The sequence below is a fragment of the Atta colombica genome, unplaced genomic scaffold (genome assembly GCF_001594045.1).
Source record: "Atta colombica isolate Treedump-2 unplaced genomic scaffold, Acol1.0 scaffold344, whole genome shotgun sequence".
NCBI lineage: Eukaryota > Metazoa > Arthropoda > Insecta > Hymenoptera > Formicidae > Atta > Atta colombica.
The window spans coordinates 327,033-347,753 of NW_017259453.1; positions in this window are offsets into that span (position 1 = coordinate 327,033).

Here is a 20,721-nt window from a genome sequence, read left to right on the forward strand (position 1 = left end):
ATTTTTATAAAATATTTTTTTATAAAATATTATAACTATATTAATTACACAATTATTAATTCTATAAGTAAAAATATTATAACTATTGATCGACGATAATTACTTATGACAAAAACGATGAAGATATCGTCTCTTAAAGAGGTAAAATGTCAAAATATTGACAGTCCTGTGGCCATTAGCATTATAAATGACTGGTACTGGATCAGTGCCGGTTGGCTGGCTTGCCTGCCTGTTTAGTTATTGTTTCCGCCACAGATTATAGGGATGGGGGTCTTTATTGCCCTATAGTGATAATATAGGTATACTGACTCACAGACGTAATATTGCATGCTTACACATACACTCACGTATAGGCTTGTGCCGGGCTCGCACCTGTTGGCGCCTGCGATTATGGCCGCAATAACATTCCGTCAAACGGCAAATGCGTACTCGGATTTCCTAACTCCATCTTAACTCTCAGAAACGTTTTTAGAGCCACGTGGCTCGGCGATTTATTAGATTAATTACGTTTATCTATAGCTACATTTATCTTTATTATTATTCTTATCACTAACTTGCAAAAAAAAATATATAAAAAATTAATGTTACTTGTATTTATTATTGTTTTTATCAGTTATTTAAAAAAATTTACATATAATTGTTTAATATTATCTTGAATTGAACTTTTTAATGGTATACTGTTTACGAAATCTGTTAATATAAAGTTACTTGCGAAATATTTACATTCTTTACATTATTTACGAAGATAGTATAATCTCTAGAATATATCTTAGCTATCGCGTTTATATTTTTTCTTTTCTTTTTTACAAATATATTGTTTTATTTGTTTTGAGTATTTGTAGGGTTTGTAGATTTAATGTTGTCTAGCAAAAACAAAATATACGAAGCGAAGGAGTTCAGGTTCCAATTCATCGATTTTATGTCCCGGCATTATTTATTGTTCAATATATCGGACTTGTCGCGCGCGATACCATTCGTTGCGTCATACGCCATAATAACGGTATCTTCTCCAAAACTGTTCATTGCTGTGGCCGGACGAAAAAGTAGAAGCTTCCACACGCTTTAAATTCTTCAGGAAGAGAGACAAATAAATATCGGATGATGTATGCGCTGGCGGTGACTGCAGCGCACGCATGGTCCACCGGGCGCTTCCAACTCTAAATTCGGTGCCGAGTTTAGGTGGGCTCGATTTAAATTTCGCCAGAAGCGGAATTGGCCGCATGGCGAAACGCAATTTCACAGCGCAGAGTTTATTCTCGCACGAATTCAAATTAATGGGACGTCGTGCGAATTGACTTTTCTAAATTATTCAAGCTGCGTCGAATGAGATTTCAGTAGACATCACGTTTACTGATTCATGGCATTTCTTGCCACAGCTTTCTTCAGCGTATATATATGCAAAATATAGTTTCGTAATACAGATTCGTCGTATTTAAAAATTTTTTTTTTCTTTTTTTCTTTTTTTCATATCTGTTACATCTTTCAACCTACGATTGAAATCCAATCGCTATATAAGTTCTAAAAGAAAGCTCGTAAATAATCAAAGAGAGCGAAGACAAAATGCATTAAGATATTGTCCAAGTATTCGCGTCGATACTTTGTCACGTTTGAAAATCTATAGCAACAGTCAACGTTCCGTATGTAGCGTGTCTACCACGTGGTTACAGAGAGAATTGAGTATGTATATGTGCAGAGGAGTAGCCACAAATCACCATTAATCGATGTGTATCGCGACGCTATATAATTATACCTATAATGCCAAGCACCAGGTAATGGCTCAATCCTGCATGTACATTCGATGATAACCAGTCCTGAAGATGAAGCGCTAGGTGGGGTCTTCGATGCCCGCGAGATTTAAACTAACTATCCGCTATTGGCTAAACGATAGTCACGTGTTTCATTACGTCATCGTGGCCATCCTTGTGAGTGTACAAGTCACCAGTGAAGGGAGATGTGGAGAGGGAGAGGGAGAAAGAGAGAGAGAGAGAGAGAGAGAGAGGGGGAAAGAGAGAGAACGATTAAAAGGAGAGAAAGCAAAGAGGGGACGGACGTGCGCGCGCGCGCGCGACAGAGCATCGAACTTATCCTTGAAGAGCGCGAGCGCAATATCGAAGAGGGATGAAAATATTGTTCGCGAGAAACAAGGATAGTTATAACATATATCGTGAAAGGAAAGCAATGTTAAAGTGAAAGAGAAGAGAAAGAAAGAGAGAAAGAGAGAGAGAGAGGGAGGGAGGGAGGGAAAAGGAGAAAGAGAAGAAAAGCGCGATAGAGATGGAACGAAGCAGGAACGAGGTAGCAAACGTACACCCTTCGCCGTACTCCCTCCCTCCATTAACAACGCCCTTGCATATAAATCCGCCTCTTCTACGTGTAGAGTCAATTGCGCGCGCGTGTGTGTGATTTCTCATCTCCGTTCATTTCGTGTATCTTGCGATGTCACTATCTCGTTCTAAAGTCAATTCTCTCCCTTGCGCTAATATACGCTCTCGCTTCCACGGTCCGAATACCCCGCCTTTGCGCTGGCCGCAGGACAGCCCTGGTGTGGGTACACGAACGCGAAGAGAGCCAGAGGCTCGTGGAACAGAGCAAGACAGAACGATGGACATACAGAAGAGACGACACGAATACGAGAGACAGGAGCGAGAAAGAGGGACGGAGAGAAAGAGAAAGAGAGATTGACAGTACGAGAGGGAGAGAAGGAGAGAGAGAGAGAGAGAGAGAGCTCTTTAGCCAGCAGTAGTGGGACGAAAGCACGAGGAGAGGCAGAAAGAGAGAGAGAGAAAACGGAGGCAGCGCCGCGTGGCGGCATGAGGTGGGGACTATCGGGCCGTAAACCATCCGCGGTGAACATTTAACTCACGTATTGCCATCCAACAAGTTTGCTTTGGCCGGTGAAAGAGCGTCCTCGAGATCTCGGAGAGTCGACGAGTCTCGAAGGCGAAGCCTCCGCGAAACCTCCACGCGAGGAGGTGGATGAGATCCACCGCGACACATGCGGTTTTTCATCCTGTGCGAGGACGTCACCCGTCTTTCGTTCTCAGCCGGGAGTACAATCGGGCGATCCCTATCGGACGAGGACTCTGTTTCGTAACCAGCGATACGATAACCGCGGGATCATATTCTAGCGGTGATTTCGAGACTCCGCCCGTCTATGATACTAACGTTTCCGAGCGGGGAGACGTGAAAAAAGGTCTAACACTACGCAGGAAACCTCACAAATCCCCAGTAAGTGGATGGAGCAACAAATTTGAGAGGAAACGAGTTCGAATAAGCGTTATCATGAGCTGTAAGGAACGTGCGCGGACTACTCTTCCGCAAAGACTTCGCTATCGTTGATCTCGTGTGGGCCGCTACGGGTAAGTCAAATTATCATCAAATTATTTAATCATGTCACAACACACGAAAATAAGCATTTTCTTGTTTACGCTACTCGTTGAATATATACGCGGATATATAAACATGTCAGAAGGCAAAACTGTCAAAGTTATAGAGACCGCCCTCCCGCCAAAATCTTACGCAGTGCACATGCTCCGTTAGTCAGTTAGAGCTGCTATATAACAGGCTGACTCTTTCTTGATACTCCCAGTAGATTATTTTTAGTTGATTTTAAATCGAATTGTATTCGCACGATATACATATGTACATCAGAAACTTATTGTTTATTTATATGTATTGTTCTATTATATGAATGCTTATTCTTGTGACATGTGACATATTATCAATCATTTTGATAAAGATATACTCATGTGAGAAAATACGTTTAAATCTGTTTATGATTATCGCGATAAACGTAGTTAACTTTTTTTTCTGATAGTGGATGGTTCGTAAACGTACATATATGCAAAGAATTTGTCACGTCATTCGAATAGGTTAACCTTGCTAGATATATAGATACATAGATAGATAAAGACATACTACTATTCTTAACAATGTATACATATTCCTTAAATGGTGTATTTGTATTTTTTTACATATCAATGAGAATCTGAATTGTATGACACTTCATGTTAGTACATGGCTGCGAGATAAATATAGGAATATAATCAAAAGCAATTAATTCAAAGAAGACAATGTTTTAACAGATTTATTTGTGTGTAGACAAATTTTCATTTTCATCTTTTCGTATAATTTTCGCTAAATATCTATGTAAAAAGATCAATATAATGACAGCTAAATATAATTTGGGACAAATTTCTTATTAATGACAAATTTCATTTCTAATATGGTTTTATATTGGCTTATAAAATTTGGAACTAATTTCTAATTGGTGACAAATGTCGTCATTATTTTGAACGACTGCGCATCCTTGAGATTTGGTTCACTTGATTAGTCTTCTTAAATAAAAATATTTAAAGAATCATAAATATATCTAAAGAATTTTATTGAAATCGACGTATAAACATTATGAAATTATTATACAAATAAAAAATTTTTTTTTCTATTCGCAAAAGAAGTTTAAGTTGCCTAAATTTTATAGAATGCAAAGATTCTGAAAAGTTTCTGAAAAATTATATTTTGATTTCCCTCCAATTTATTGACTGTACTTGTTAATAGACGGTTTCAATTTTCTGAAGGAACTGGGAGCTATCTGTCCAAAAATAAAGTGAGTTTAGTATCGAGGAACCTGAGGGTAAAATAGGTATAGTGTACAGTGCACCGACGCTTGACGGAGACTATAAATAAGGATCCGACGGTCGGCGCGGCTGCAGGCGGTGATAAGCGTTCCTTTACCCCCACCAGTGCAATCCTTTAGACTTTCTCATGCGTCATCTTCCTCTTACCAAGCCTATCTATGCAACACCCCAGAAAGTTATCAAATTGAAGTTCAGTTGGATATATATTAAACATTTATTGAATCAGCCACCGAGCATTGAGAAATTTATGAACGTCAACAAGATGTATAATGGACTTTGTTAATATTAAAAATAATGTAATAATATGAAACAATTTTTCTTATGTTTTTGCTGTAGAGTGATATTTATCTGCTGTAAAGTGATATTTATCAATGTGTTTTTAAAATTTTTGCTGATTCAAATGACTTTAATTTGAAATGCGTATGAAATGTATACTTGCAACACAGTCTATTCAAAATAAAGTTTAAATAGATGAAGTATTAAGTATAAGGCTTGTAATGCTACATAAAATTGGTATAAATAAAATTTTTTTTTAATTTTTCAATTGTAGATAATTGAGAGAATGTGCCTTAATTCTTTTTGTCGCTTTTATCTTTTATTCTAAAATTATGTTTATCGCACGAATCGATGAAAAATATTTTGTATCTAAAATATTATTTGATTTAATTTTTGAACTGTACGTACTTAAAAAAATAATATTTTTAATATTTATGATCATATTAATGTTCAAGTAACGCGTTGATTGTATTTTCTAATATTTGATAATAATATTTAAAATAGCGTAAACATGGAATATTTGGAATTCACTAAATGGCGATACTTTTTGATATCAATGGAAATATGTAGAGTTGCATATCGCTTGTCCTTGTATCGAATGAAGGGGGATTTACGAATACTCGAGGTGCTTCAGCGTTTCTCGACGTATAACGAATAAGTATAGCCGGGCTGTTTCATCCCCTACGGGCAGCACGAAGCGACCATTTCTCATATCAGTTTAGCCGACACTTTCGAGAACTTGCTCAGGGAGCCTCGGGCGTCGCGATGTCATCCGATGCCTCTTGCCCTCTTGCGTTCTTGCCCGCCCCTGGATCTTCCATCCCTCTTCTACTGCGCGACACCTTAGTAAACCTCCCTCTTTGACCGAAGAAACCCCCTTTTGTCATGTCTCTACTTGTGGTCCGCGATTTGCGCCCTTTCTCGGTTTCGCAACCCCCAAAGTGCCGGCCGAGTGCCCGCGGCCTGAAGATAAGTGCCCAAAATTTAACAAACCTTTGATGATAAAAGGGTCTATCAGGTCTTGAATTATTCTCGAAAAAAAGAACTACGCATGGCCAAGTATCTTATCTGTTATTCGTAGTTGAGCACAAGTCGCTTTAAATCGATATTTTCCCTGTTTTTTATTAAAAAATATTATAGTCTCTCTCTAGAGATAATAAAGAGCCGAAATAATAAATATGTATTATAAAATGGTTTATATATGTCAAGATTGAAAATGAGTTCTTCTCATCATTTGCATTATATTTGAAATTGTTATATCAGTTAGTTTAATGTGTAAAATCATAATAAACATACCATATATTATGATTCGAGATGCGAAGAAAAATATTCTTTTGTTACAAATTGTATTATATTCAGAATTTCATATTAAGTTTCATAAAATTATATATTTATTAAATGATTGAGAAAATTTATTAACAGTTTTGATAATCTGAAAGATTTATTTTTATATAAATACACACACACACACACACACACACACACATATATATTAGAATAAAATAAAGTACAAAATTTTTATTTCAAAATTTGTTTATATTAACATCGCTGAAGACGGCGAATGGAGCCAAAACGTTCGACTGTATTGTAATCACAATGTAAGATCTCCAACTTAATTTTATTATTATGCACGAATTACTGTTACAATATTAAGTTCTGTTCTCAGTTACCCGATATTTTACTTTCTTTATTGTTAAATATTAACAATATTAAATATTAATAATAAATATAATAACTGATTTCTCAAGATTTCTTTAACTTTGTACTTTGTTTCTAATTAAATTATGTTACTTGCTAAATTACATTGCTTATATATTGTTAGCAGATATTTTATGTTATATATAATATTACAAATCGGTATTTATATTTGTATTTATTTAATTTTATTAGTATTTGTACAGTTTATGTGATACTGTATTCAAAACTATACAAATAAAATAATACATAAATAAAATGATACATAATTTAATAAAAGCTAAATTAGTTTTTTAGTTGCCGCGAAAATAAATTAACAAAAGATTAATTGGATTTAATAATATATTGAATTTAATAGAAACTTTCAATAGAATTTCATATTATCTACGCTATGGTTACCGTCGGATAGCGTCACGCACGTAACTCGTATAAACATGTGAAGCGCATGAAATATACATAATATTTTGTATTGCCTTTAAATACATTCACAAACTTACATATGCTCTGATTACAGCATCCAATTTTGCCCGTACAGAAAAATATAAATTTTTAACACTAAATATTGTAATCAAAAATTAATTACATCCTTAAGTGATTTAAATTGATAAAGTATTAAATTGACCAAGTATTTGTAATTTGTAGAAATTATAAATTAATTTAATTTATCTTATCACAATATAAATTTACACTGTCTTTTAAAGTGGAACAAAATTTATCATATTGTTGAATAACTTTAACCATAAAAAAATATTGAGATCTTTATTTTTCTCTAAGTATAACGGCATCTTGATCAATTAAAGAAGCATGACGAGCATACAAAATATATCTACAAAATATATATCTTAAGCGAGGGTGCGAAAATGTTTTTGGAGCAAGGTCGAAGGAGCTAATGCGTCACCTGTACGATTTCTTTTCTACCTGATGTGTTAACAAAAATGACCTTATTCATGACTGTCCCGTAAATTAAACTAGTCATAAAAAATGTCACGCAATTTAAATGAATCTAACGGTAACGCGTCTCGTTCTTTTCGTATTTGAAGGCTAACTTGAGTCGCTGACTTCAAGTTGATGTGAATTTCTGATTTCCGTTGTTGCTACTAAAATTATAAAAAGTATTTATTTAAAAATTTCAAAATTGTATCTTGCAACTTAAATAATATTTGATAATATTTAAGAAACTATTTTCTTTTCATATATCTAACGTCAAGGAATGTAAAATAATTTAAGTTTATTTAAATTATTAAAAAGATATATCTGAATATTTTGGAAGAAATTGATAACTTAGACTTATTTAAGTAAAATTTTAAGCTATAAAGATTCTATTTAGAATAAAAGAGATTTAGATGTATTTGAGTACACATTTTTTATTACAGGATTTAATTAGTATGAGAGAAGAATTATATGTTTTTTTGAATTTTACTACAATTTAACTTCAAAGTGTTTGATAAAGAAAATATGCTGACATTAAATTTGTCAATAATTTTGCTTCACGCAGAAGTAAAAATCGCATCAAATAGATATATATTATTTTTAATATCTATGCTTTTAAAAATTTTGTTACGATATTTTGTAGACACTTGAATATATGTATTGTAATTGAACACTGGTTACAGGAAATATATACAATATTATAAGATTATTTCTGCTTCAATTAGAAAATTGCGAATTATCTCCCCTTTATTTCTAGAACGTGCAAGCCTCGTGCTTATCTGTTTCATGAAACGACATTCCGCTGTTTACTTAGATTCAGCTTTGCTGAGTGACGAATAATAGTTGACTAATGTCGCTCATTCTCATTCTTGCTTTATTCTCATCCTTGGCTATTAAGATTAATTGGAACTATTCCTGGAAGATAAACAAGTTCGCGCTTCAGTAATAAGATGATGGTTGTAAGATCACGGCCAATCCCGACTAATGATCTTGTAATTGATAAATACTATATGATGAACCGCGCGTAACTTGTATGACTAGTTCAAAGTAGATAATTGTATCAAACAAAAAGCTTAATTATAATAAGCAAAATCTTTTCTTTTTTAATGCAATCTAGAATAATTTTTTTCAATTAATGGTTGAATGTATCAGTTTTCTTTTTCTCTTTTTTGTTTCCTCTTTTTTGTCTTTCTTTTTTTTCTTTCTTTTTCTCTCGTTCTCTTGATTTGATATTTCTAAAGATATCAAATTTCTTGGTTAAATTCTGACCTTAAGTATTTGAGTTATAATTAGTATTTTAAAATTTAATTAAAAATAAATGTTTTATCTATTAATAATGAGTATACATTTAGATGAATGACATAATATGCATCAATAATCTAAACTATATAAACGACAATTTATTGCAGTTAACATGTATAAATTCCTTTAATCAAGTAGCACAATATAAAGAACTCCTCACTTGCGGTGCAAAACAATGGTTATGTAGAATAATGATTGTGTCATTACTCGTTGCTGATGGTCACTGATTTATAAGTTCAACTTCAGACGGACAATATTTTTGTTTTAATGCTTCTTTTGGACGAAAGTACGTGCGCAGACTACTGAATGGGCGTGAGATGGACATAGGTGGCTGATGATGTCACTTCTTTAGCAGGCAAAAGAGAGAAAGAGAGAGACAGATCCGTGCGACGTACCGGACATCGACTACACGGTGCCTAGTTTAAGTTGGGTTGTCGTGATGGCACACAGAGATTACACGATACACCGTGGAATATACTTAAGGTATTGCCAACAACTCCTAGATACATCAGGCTTGTCAGATTGCTCCTTAACCCACGAATTGCATCGCCGTTTTGTCTGATATAAATAGTCAATTCGCAATCAGTTAAGCAATATTTGGATAACAATCTATAAAAATATATTAATATAGCAACACAAATAATATATAATATTATTAAGTTCGATATATTTGAGATAGCTGTAGATTTGTACTATGCATAAGAGAATAAATTCAAAATATTCAACTTTTCTAATTAAAAAATTGTGGAGATAAAACAACTATTTGTTTAAACTTAATGATGGAACACTATTATGATGGTACTACACTAGGTACCCCAACATATGTTAGACTCATTATAAACTTACATGCTTATGTATCTACGATATCTCGTATTTTAAAAGTCGAATTAAGTAACGCCACGCTGCAGCTAATTATAATTATTTCATTGATAGTACTTGACTCAGACAAGGAAAAGAAGTGCATAACGAGCTTTTACCGTACTTCTGATGCATGAAATACTGCCGGATATATATGTGCACGTGTGTGGAAACTTATTTTACATATTCCTTTGCTATGTATCATTACACACATGCCTACACGTTTGCGGGTGTGCATGAACGAAGCACAGTGTCTGATTAACATGAAAAGCCTGAAACACCTGTGCCTTATAATTATTCACTCCTTCGGTTTGCGACGCTTGAAATCACTTGATAAATATCTTTTTTTTTATACATAAACATATCATTGAATGGTATAGAATAGTATACAAGTATAAACAAATAAATATACTGTATATTTTTTTTACTATTATATATTACTATTATTATAGTATAGAGATAATTTCTCTGTACAGTGTTATTAGTGATCTTATTTTTGTACATCTATTTCTATGATTATAAATTTATCTTTTTAATAAAGATTGTAGACCTATCAGATTTTACAAATTTGTAAGGATAAATTAGAAATTTATAAAATATAATTCCATATAAATATCGGTTTATTGCATTTACATGCACTTCCCAAGTCTTCTGGTAATCATTTATAACTCGGTGATATTGTATCTAGAATGACTTGGAAACAGTCTGCTAATTATTAGATTGTATACTGATATATCAATGTGATGAGAATCACATTGATATATTACTATACAATTATGAATTATGGATTGTGCGAATGCAATACATGCGAAGTACTGGGTTGCATAATTTTTAGATTGAACTGTATGTTATAACAGAATTTCTTGTTTTAAACCAATGAAGCATGTTGCATTGTAAATATCTTTCTAATAGTTACGGTTTAATATATTCTTCATTTTTTATAAAAATTACTTTCTTCTGTAAAATTTAATTGCAAATACAATATTTAGGCTGTAGCACTTATAAAAAATTCTACTTTAAATTAATTAAAAAAAAAAGATTTACTGTCTATGTACACTTTCAAAATTAGAATTTCTGAAAAGCTTTTTATTTTTTTAAATTTTACTTCTAATTTATTAAAAAAATGTTTTGATGTATGTATTAAGAAAAAATTGATTTTAAATTGACGAAAAATAGCAAATCGATAAATCAAGAATATTTGTATTCTTCACAAATATGTTATTATTTTTATAGAATATAATTTCAAAAAAGCAAGTTTTTATTGTATAGTATAAAAGAACGTTTGTGAACCGTTCTACAAACAAGTACCGCTGGTACAATAATTACTCCGCTACTCGATTGCGTATTACCTGCGGTGACCATGATAAAAGGAGAAACTGGTTTGAAGACTATGTATGCGATAGAGCCGTTAACGATAAATCGAAATGTGTGGATTCAGAGGTAAGAGACACAGTTCGCTGCCTATATGTATCTCACGTGCACATGTGTACGCATATGTATATATGGTATACCAATGTCGTTTTTCTCATGGTAACTATCTTGCTTTGTTCGTATCATTCGCATTTACATATCCCTATTTCACTCTTTCAAATCGGCTTAATTAAGCATTTAAGAAATGAAACTTGCTTTATTATCTTTATCTTCTTTGTCATTCTTCTTTAAAATGCATCTTGTTATAGCCCAATTGTGCTGTTAACTTTTAATTTATTCTTTGAAAAAATGAGATTTAACAAAAATTGTATATCTGCAATAATAATATAATTCTGTCTTTTTGTAATCATCTTGATCACATAAATCAATTCTTGAATTAAAAAAAAATATTTTAATAAAAGAAGTAACTAACTAAGCATTCGCATAGAAATATTATATGAGGTGACCAGGAATGAGTCTAGAACATAAAGTACTATTCGATCGTAATCACATAAAGTACGATAGATCTGATAATTCACATAAAATTATGCATGAATGCACTGATCAATAATTATATTAATGTAGTAATAATAATTAAAAGCTATTTTATCTCATCGCATTTCTATCCTGTACATACATTTATTATGTACATAAATATTTATGGAGTTTCTTTATATGCAATTTTCAAGTGATGTTTTAATTACAAAATTAATTAATAAAAATAAATAAATAAAGAAAAGTCATGTCAAATATAAGTGCACTCTTTGAACAGAAAGCTGTTGTACGAAATTAAAAAACGACACACACAAGTGGTACTATCTGTCATAAAAAAAATCTAACTATCTTTTTTGTATCATTTATATAAAAAGTTTGATATATTCAACAATAATTGGTGCTAGTAATCCCATAAAAATAGTTTAACTTTATATTCAATCCAAATGCTGTACGTTCTCGAATTCCTACTCAAGATTAATTTTTTTAAATATAATTTAGTTTTTTTAAAGTTTTATTAAAGTTTGTTTTTCAATTTTTATAATATAATAATTAAAAAATATTTAACATAAAAAGTTTGGCGCTGCTAGAACAAATGTATTACATCCATATTAAGGTTTTTCTTTCAAAATTCACTGCTAAAATTAAAAATCTAAAGTTTACATTACGTGCACTATATATTTTTAATACTGGCAATGAATTTTGGAAACATAGCCTAAGAGCAATATCAAATTTTTAAGTTAAATATTTTTAAATCTTAGGTAAAAGATTATAATTGAGCGTTAGTTGTTAGTACCAAATCTTTTACATAAATGATATATTAAAGTGCGTAGTAATAATTTTATTTTTTTTAATAAAAAATATATTTGAATTTTATTTTTTAATTTGATAGAACAGTTTTTTATTCGAGAAGCGCGCCTACTTGACAATCTGTTTTTTAATCTTTTTTTTGAAAATGTAATTTTGTAATTAAAAAATAGAAATATGCATTTTTTTATTTATCATTTTTTATAATGCAATGCATTTCGAAATTAAAGAATGTATTTGTGTCCTTTACATTATTGAAAGTACGAACATTCTAATTCCTAATTTGTTTAGAAAATGTTTATGAAAAAATTAAGAAAGTCAAGGAATTATTAGGAATATATATTATTACTATATACCATTTAAAAAGGAGAAGAACATAGGTGAACAAGAAGGATACATGGGAGTAGTAGTGCGAAGTGTAAAGCGAATTCGATCATGCGATCAGTAGATGAGCGAGAGGATCAAGGGGGAGTGGTCATCGCGCTAAAGCTTCGTGTTGACCTATTCCTTTCTGTGCTTCCACAGTATGTTATGGTTTCTTGGCAAGGTTCTTTGCTTTAGTTTCCGTGGTTCTAGATTGGTTCGTTTGTTTCTTCAAAACTAAAACACGCTACCGCTTTTTCATAGAAAAACCATGAAAATTCATGGTGCGAATGAACGTTTCGCGTTCGAGATTGTGGCTAGTCGGTCTTAGCAGTGGTGTCGACAATAGTGTTTCTAATGCCGTTGGTATCTGTATGTGTATGTGTGAATAGGAGTGTGGCAGAACATCGAGATTGTAAAGAGGAACGGTGAGGGCACCGGAAAGCGGAGGGGGGGACTTGTGTCGTTATGGCACAATGGGACCACTACTGCAACGCTGTAAGTATTCCAAGCTTACGGACTGATCTCTTCTTGCTCTTTCTCTCTTTCGTTCTTTCTTCTTCTCCCTTTTCCTCCTTTTCGTATTTTCGTAGCATTTATATCTCTCGTGCTTTCATTCTTGCGAAATTTTCGTTACGCTCTCAAAGCAAGGAGAGCTTTGCAAGACTGGGCTTTGCTCACCCAGTGACGATGCAGCGCTTACAGGGTATTTGTAGGATTAAGAATTTTCATAGGACAAGGCGCTAGACCAAAGTACGATGGCGCTAACGAAGATTTCGGGAATCTAAAGGTCGCTGTGTCGACACGGAGTATATCCCATTTTGCAGACACAGCACAATTTCAGCGTTACATTCAAGTGATAACGTCAATAAATTTTGGGATACCAGTTTACAGCTGACAGATTTATTACGCTACCGGCAAAGTATATAACGCGAACGAAAATGCATTGCAAAATCCTTGCAAAAATAATGCGGCACGCAAAATTGTACGTATAATAGATATATGAGCTACATTTCCGTTGTATTGTATAAATAATCACGCAGTCCAATCAAATCACAAGTACAACCGTTGACAGACGTTGAATTCTAGCATAATTAATTGTAAAATCTTAAAAGAATCATCTAATATAAAATTAAATGCTGCACAAAAGTTAAAATACGATATTCTGAAAATTTCATATAAATATATTTGTATTTATTTTTAATTCAAAAACAGCGATTGCGTGATAACAGATATAAATTGTAAAAATCGGATATACTCGGTCCAGTACTGAATTTACAGTATTAGGGCGCTGCCGTGAACTTAGGGGAATCTAGAAAGACGGACCAACCGGTTAGCGACTTTGGCGGCCGCCATCTTCCCCTCTCATTCGTCTCTTTCGCCTCGCGTGAGAACCTGCTCACTATATGCCCACCTTCCTACTCTCCGAGACTCTTCACGTGAGTCCCGCTTATGAGATTTTTTTTCTTTTAGTCTTTCCCTGAACGCGGCGCGTTGAGAGGGGGAACGGCCTACTCCTAGCCGAAAATACTTCTCCTCTTCGTTGGCCGTGCATTGGACGTGCCATAACGACGAGGTGGGGTCATGGGTCTCGCCATCGTTCCTCGATGCTATGGAATGGGCTGTCGTCCCTTTTTCTTTTTCTTTATGACACTCTCCTGCACGATATTTATTCTGGTTTTCACATATATTTCGTTGTTTCTTGAGCATTAATTTCCTATTGTCCTTCGTTTCTGTACGTAAATCGTTGTCTGCTAAAAGTTACCAGATTTACATGGCGGGCAATGTTTCAGTATAAATGGTCTATAAGCTTGCAGGATTATTCATGATCTTTCAAGTTGACGTAAATAACTTAACTTACGAACTAAAGTGTTTAACGGGATTTACCGGGCGAAAAAGGAGATGTGTGCGATTTTTACACTTTTCGAGCCGTCATACTATACATTCTATCTACATTAATAACACGTGTCGCCGGTTTTAATATTTTGTTTTAATACATTCCTCTCTCGAGTAATGAAATATTCATTACAGAATTTCGTCCACCGTAACTGGTTCGTACGCGCAAACTAATATACTGGACACGAATAAAGTTGCACAAGACGACTTGCGTAAAATTATCACGAATTTTTAACATGAAGTAAATTTTATTTTCTACTAAATTTTTTATTAATTTGTTGTTATATTTTTTTTTTCGTATCTTCTCTGAAGAAATTCATTTGCTATAATTGTGTCATGTTTGTCGCACAATTATATAATGGATCAAAAGGCAAATCATGAGACGCATAAATCAGTATCGATGACGAAAGATTCTGGATGTCTAGTCTAGCTAAAGGTTTTCTAGGCTGCGCACTAGCTCACTTCGCAATATATATATTATCACGACTTGAAACACAGACATTTGCGTAAGAATTCTCTGAAACCGGTGGAACAGGAACGAGCGCATTGAATATCGTGATTAAAATTTTATAAAATGGTAACCTTGCGAACCACATTAGTACAGTATATATTAGAAGCGCTTTCATGTTTTAATCGAGTGATTTATGACATATTTATAAAATTAAAAAATAAAAAAACCCAGTTGAATATTTATAAAGATAGTTGTAATATAGCGCCATATTCTTGCTAAAATTGCCGCATCAATTATTTATTTACGAAGAATTAGCACAACTAATCAAGAAACTTCTTAAACATATATTTCAAGTATTAATCTATCAATGCTGCATATTATACTATGATAAAATCCTTATTAAAATCTGCTACTTACATTAGATTTATCTCGAACGAATTTTAAAAAGAATATAATTGATTAGAGGAGATTCTCCTTTTAAGATTGTTTCTTATCATTCAGCAATCGCACGCGGAAGTACGCGCAAGAATGGTGAACGGGGTGCAAATGACAACCACCGAGCGCTGTGAACGTGCCCTAAGGCTGCGCGCTCGCGCGCGCCTCCACTTTTCTACAGTGGAAGGCATGGAAAGGATGGCGTGACGAGACTGCAAAGTAAAAGGAACCAGGCATAGTCACCCGCGCAAGAGGGTGACATGCTGCCGAGCCGGTTACGGGCTGCGTCGGTCTGACCGACCGCCGCGCCGAGGCAGGTGAACATAACCCACCACTAACAGAGACCCGACACACCGTTCCGCGTCGCGCGATATAGGCGGCAGTTGCATTGCCTGTATACCGTACGCTCATACGCTTATACGCTTATACGGCATAAGTACATGTGTGCCATTCGCCTGTAATGCCAGTGCATCGTCTTGCAACTGATATCCATCTTTCTATGTTCTTTTTTTCGAATTTTACTATTTTATCTATGAATAACTGCAGGTAATAATTAATTAGACATGAATAATGTATTATCATGCATTATTATTAAACGGAGGAAGGAAATATTTTCCTTCAGAATTAAGCGTGAAAATACATAAAATTTTGCTATTGCTGGTATGGGTTTATATTATATGTTTCACCATAGGAAAAGATAAATAAGAAAAAAAAAATAAAAGTATTAAATTATGAAAATTGAAGTTATGTGAGCAAATGTAATATTTAGTTAGGGAAAATTTAGTTAGGAAAAATTATTATTTAAACTAAATTATTATTTAAACTTAAGTTTTTTAAATGCAGTAAAAGACCGATACTGATACAACGGTATTGCCACGATGCAGAGCTCGCTCTGTGATATATGAATCTTCGTGGAGCTACACGGTAACAAATATTGACTAGAAATGCTATAAAATATTACCATGTCAAGCTATAGTAAATAAGCTATAATAAATGGTTGTCGGTTTGTTAATATTGTAAAATTGTTTTTCGCTTTACACTATCTGCTTAATTATTTACAATAGATGTTTTGAAACTTGTTAAATTAAAATGTTACATGATTATTCATGATATAATCGTATCATACATATTTGTTTTGCATTTTCGACTCAGCATCGCGAATATTCGAAATACTACCTTGTGTATAAGATATACATGAGTAAAGTCTTATCTTTTCCACTTATAGAGTGAAAGGGAAGGGGGAATCACATATTTAGAAATTACGCATTGGAGTATTCACGTCGGAAATGGCGCGCACATATGGGAATGGTGAATACACGCGTACCGGTTTCATAACGAGGATTACTTCATTCTCCTTCGTCCTTCAAAGAGAGTCACTGATTCTTCTAAGATTCGCATGATGCATAGTTTAAAGCGTTAACATTCATACCGCATAACATAAATCTGTACGAACAAACAATCTGGAATAATTTGGATATATTCTCAATTTATCAACCAACTAACTACAACGCATATTTTATGTCAGGCATTGTTATGAAAAATGTTGTGAAATAACATGAAAACTGGTAGTCTTGTCCATGAAACTGATGCATTCGTTAAACTAGACCACATACTACTGTGAAACATGTACAGTGAAACGTGTACATATTGCTTATACATATATAGGTTTGTGCATTTTTCAGATTTGTGTTTATTTTTATTTGAAAATATACATATATTTGTGTGTGTGTGTGTGTGTGTGTGTGTATGTGTGTGTGTGTGAGTATAATTTAAGAATTATTACAATAATTTTATGTCAATATATTTGAACAAATGGTATTTAATGGTATTTAATTTGATAAAAATATCACAAAATATAACAATGAAAATAGGCAAATGGTGACTATATTAGAGAAATGAGGGGGAGTGAAATGAAACTAATGCAGATATAAATCAACATTACTCTGCATTAGAGTTGCTCTGCCATAGGCACCTACTAGAGTTTACCACGGAGGTAAACTGTGGCCACAGGTAGATATATTCTACATTACGTGTACATGCACACATACACATAGTGAATGTTACAAATTCCATGTACATTTACACGTTTTGCACATGTATTAGGTCCATGCAAGGGAATATAACCCCTAACTTCCAAGTTACTTACCTACTTGCCACTTAGATTCCCGACCAGTGCCTACCAGACTCTACCAGTAATTCACTGTCAAGCTTACAATGTTAGATTCAAACACAAATCCCCCTTGTAAAAAATTCTTTATGATCGTCAATTATACTGCTACGATATTAATCAACATTTCATTTTATTTCAAAGAAATGATAAATGAAAGATAAATCATGCCAAATAGATTTAATATGCAATAATATGAAAATATATGAGAGTTTTTAGAATATCACAGAATTAAATGAAAACTATATACACAAAAGGTATATATAAAAAATGTGTTTGTCAAATTTTCTTAAGAATGGAAGGACTCTCTTAAATATATTACTAATATCGAGAATACATCTTCTGCTAATCATCTAATCTGCATCCACTGCGATTAACATAATCTGTATTCCGAATATTTATTTGGAATTAGCCATGGCTTGCTCGTAACTCATGCGGGAATTAGTTAAGCTCAAGGATTTGGGGCTTACCAATCTCCCACCCTCTTTCATGCTCACTTCCACCATCATTCGCGATATCACGCAACCCTTTTCTCCTTTCATCCTTTCATCTTTACATAAACCATCTATTGTTTATCATAGACTGTTCAAGGAAATATTAAAAATTATATAATCTTCTTCTTGAATTAAAAAATATGTATTGTACAAATTAAATTAATTTTCGTTTAATTTTTTAAAATATATTTATTATGCTGTCGATGATAATAAGTACTTTACTTACTAATATCGATTAAAGATAATTTATAAAAAAGAATTAATAAAACTAAATAAATTTTGTAATATTTTCGTAAAATGTAAAACATTAAATTTTTAGTACAGTTTCTTTACTTGAAAATATGTTATTCAATGAGAAGCAGAGTAAGCAATGTATTTAGAGTATATTGCTAAGAGTTAATATGTTGACATATAGCTTTCGCTAAGTACTGAGATCTTTATAAGGTACACTGCGATAGAAGAACATGCGAATTGCTGATGATAGATTTCCATCAATTATGGTAGTAACATCGTATTGTTTAATGTAACCGCCCTGACGGGCAACATTGATTGATCACTACCGCGATGTAACTGCCTCCTTGGGTCTTCTTGCAGTTTGCACCTTACATTCCTTACATTCCTTAATTAAAGATGCATTATTAATGCATTATTAATAAATTGTGCATATCGGAGTACACATACAACTACCACTAACATATCCGCGTAGCATAGGACACGCTACTTAGCGTGACGTATTGCGTTGTCTCTCTCACCTGGAATTACAAATTCTTTAGTGCTTAGTTTTTTACAATACAAGTAAATACCGATGTCAGTTTTGTAAAAGATGTGTGAGAACAAATTTTTGTTTCAATAAATTTTTAATATAGCTTTAATATAGCGAAAATATTACTTTGATTCGTGAGATTATAAGAATATTTGAGAAATAGTTTTTTATAATTTTTTTTCTTAATAATTAATTGTTAATAATTATTAATAGAATTTCTTGTGATCTTAGAAGCTATTATATTTACGAAGATAACTCTAGGAAGTATGAGGTCTTTTCCCTTTTGCTTCTGAAATGGAATCCTCGTTGCCGCGAATCTATTTCGGCATAAAACAGACTCATTCATCAGTTAACTCGTTAAAGACAAACACTTGGTATCCGAACAGCCCATTCTAGAAGTAGCTGTCAGGATGCCAACCGTTAATAAATATGCTGTCGCCGTCAGTGAGAACATCCGAAATCACTGTCTCCTTTTTGATATCAGACAGCATGTATAAATGAAGAGCATTTATCGAAAGCATTTTATTCACATTTATCTTTTTTAATGTTTATGGATAGGTAATTGTACGTTTAATTACTCTATACTTTTATACGTCGGTTTTGCCTATTCGTGATTACATCTTAACGTTAATGTATCACAAACTATCTGCAAATACAAATTCAACTTGTTCCTTTATATTTATGTACATGAAATCATATATACTTTATAGACAATAGTCAGTTTTCGATACTTGGTTAACCTACAAAGTATCTATGGGGAAAGACGCTACGCTTCATTTTTATTACCTTTTTACTTTCTATATCAAGAGATTTCTTTTCCAATGTTATTTATAGATATTATATTTTGTTTTTATTATTTCAAGAAATAAATTTAGACACATAATCAAATGAAAGAATAAAGATTTTTTTTTTAATTGAGTTTTAAAAAAGTTACAAAACAATTTTCTTGTGAAAAGCTACAAAACAATATTCTTATAGTTTTTTATTTAATCTAGTAGAAAATTTTTAATAACTTTATTTATGCTAATCTATACATACGGAAATTTATTTTGGTTTACTTTTAATCTTATTTTAGTCTTAAAATCAACTTATTAAAAATTTATTAGAAAACTAACAGTAAAATCATTCATGTTTGTACAAAAACATATCAAAATGTATAAATAGTTATATATATATATATATATATAAAATATATAAATATATCTTTTATTTTATCTAAATTATTTTTGAAATTATGTAAGGTAAAAATCACACATTTTAAACATACTTTTTTAAATATATTGGTATTTGTTAGCATAATATAGCAATTTATATACAGTATTAAGTTCTTCAACATTGAATATTTTTACAGATATTAGCTAAAAATAAATTTTATGAATTTTACAAAAAGGAAATAAATGCATGATAAAGCCATTGCACTAAAATTGTCTAAAAATAAGTTTAGTATCAATGGTAGGTTCTCGTGAAAACTTGCATTATAATAGTGTAATTGCAAGACGTTGCGCTGTGTCGTCGCGAGTATATTTCCATAACTTTGCATACATGTTTTAATAATTCATCTCCGTTTGCCTAGATAACTGCTGAGGAGAGCATACTGCGGATTTATTAATACGATATACTAGTTTAATATTAGGTCTAACTTAACATTACACATACAATTGTATTTATATTAAAATAAGAAAGTTGACAAAACGCAAAAATTTTATACCAATATATGCCTTGAAATTTCAATGTGTCATTGTAAA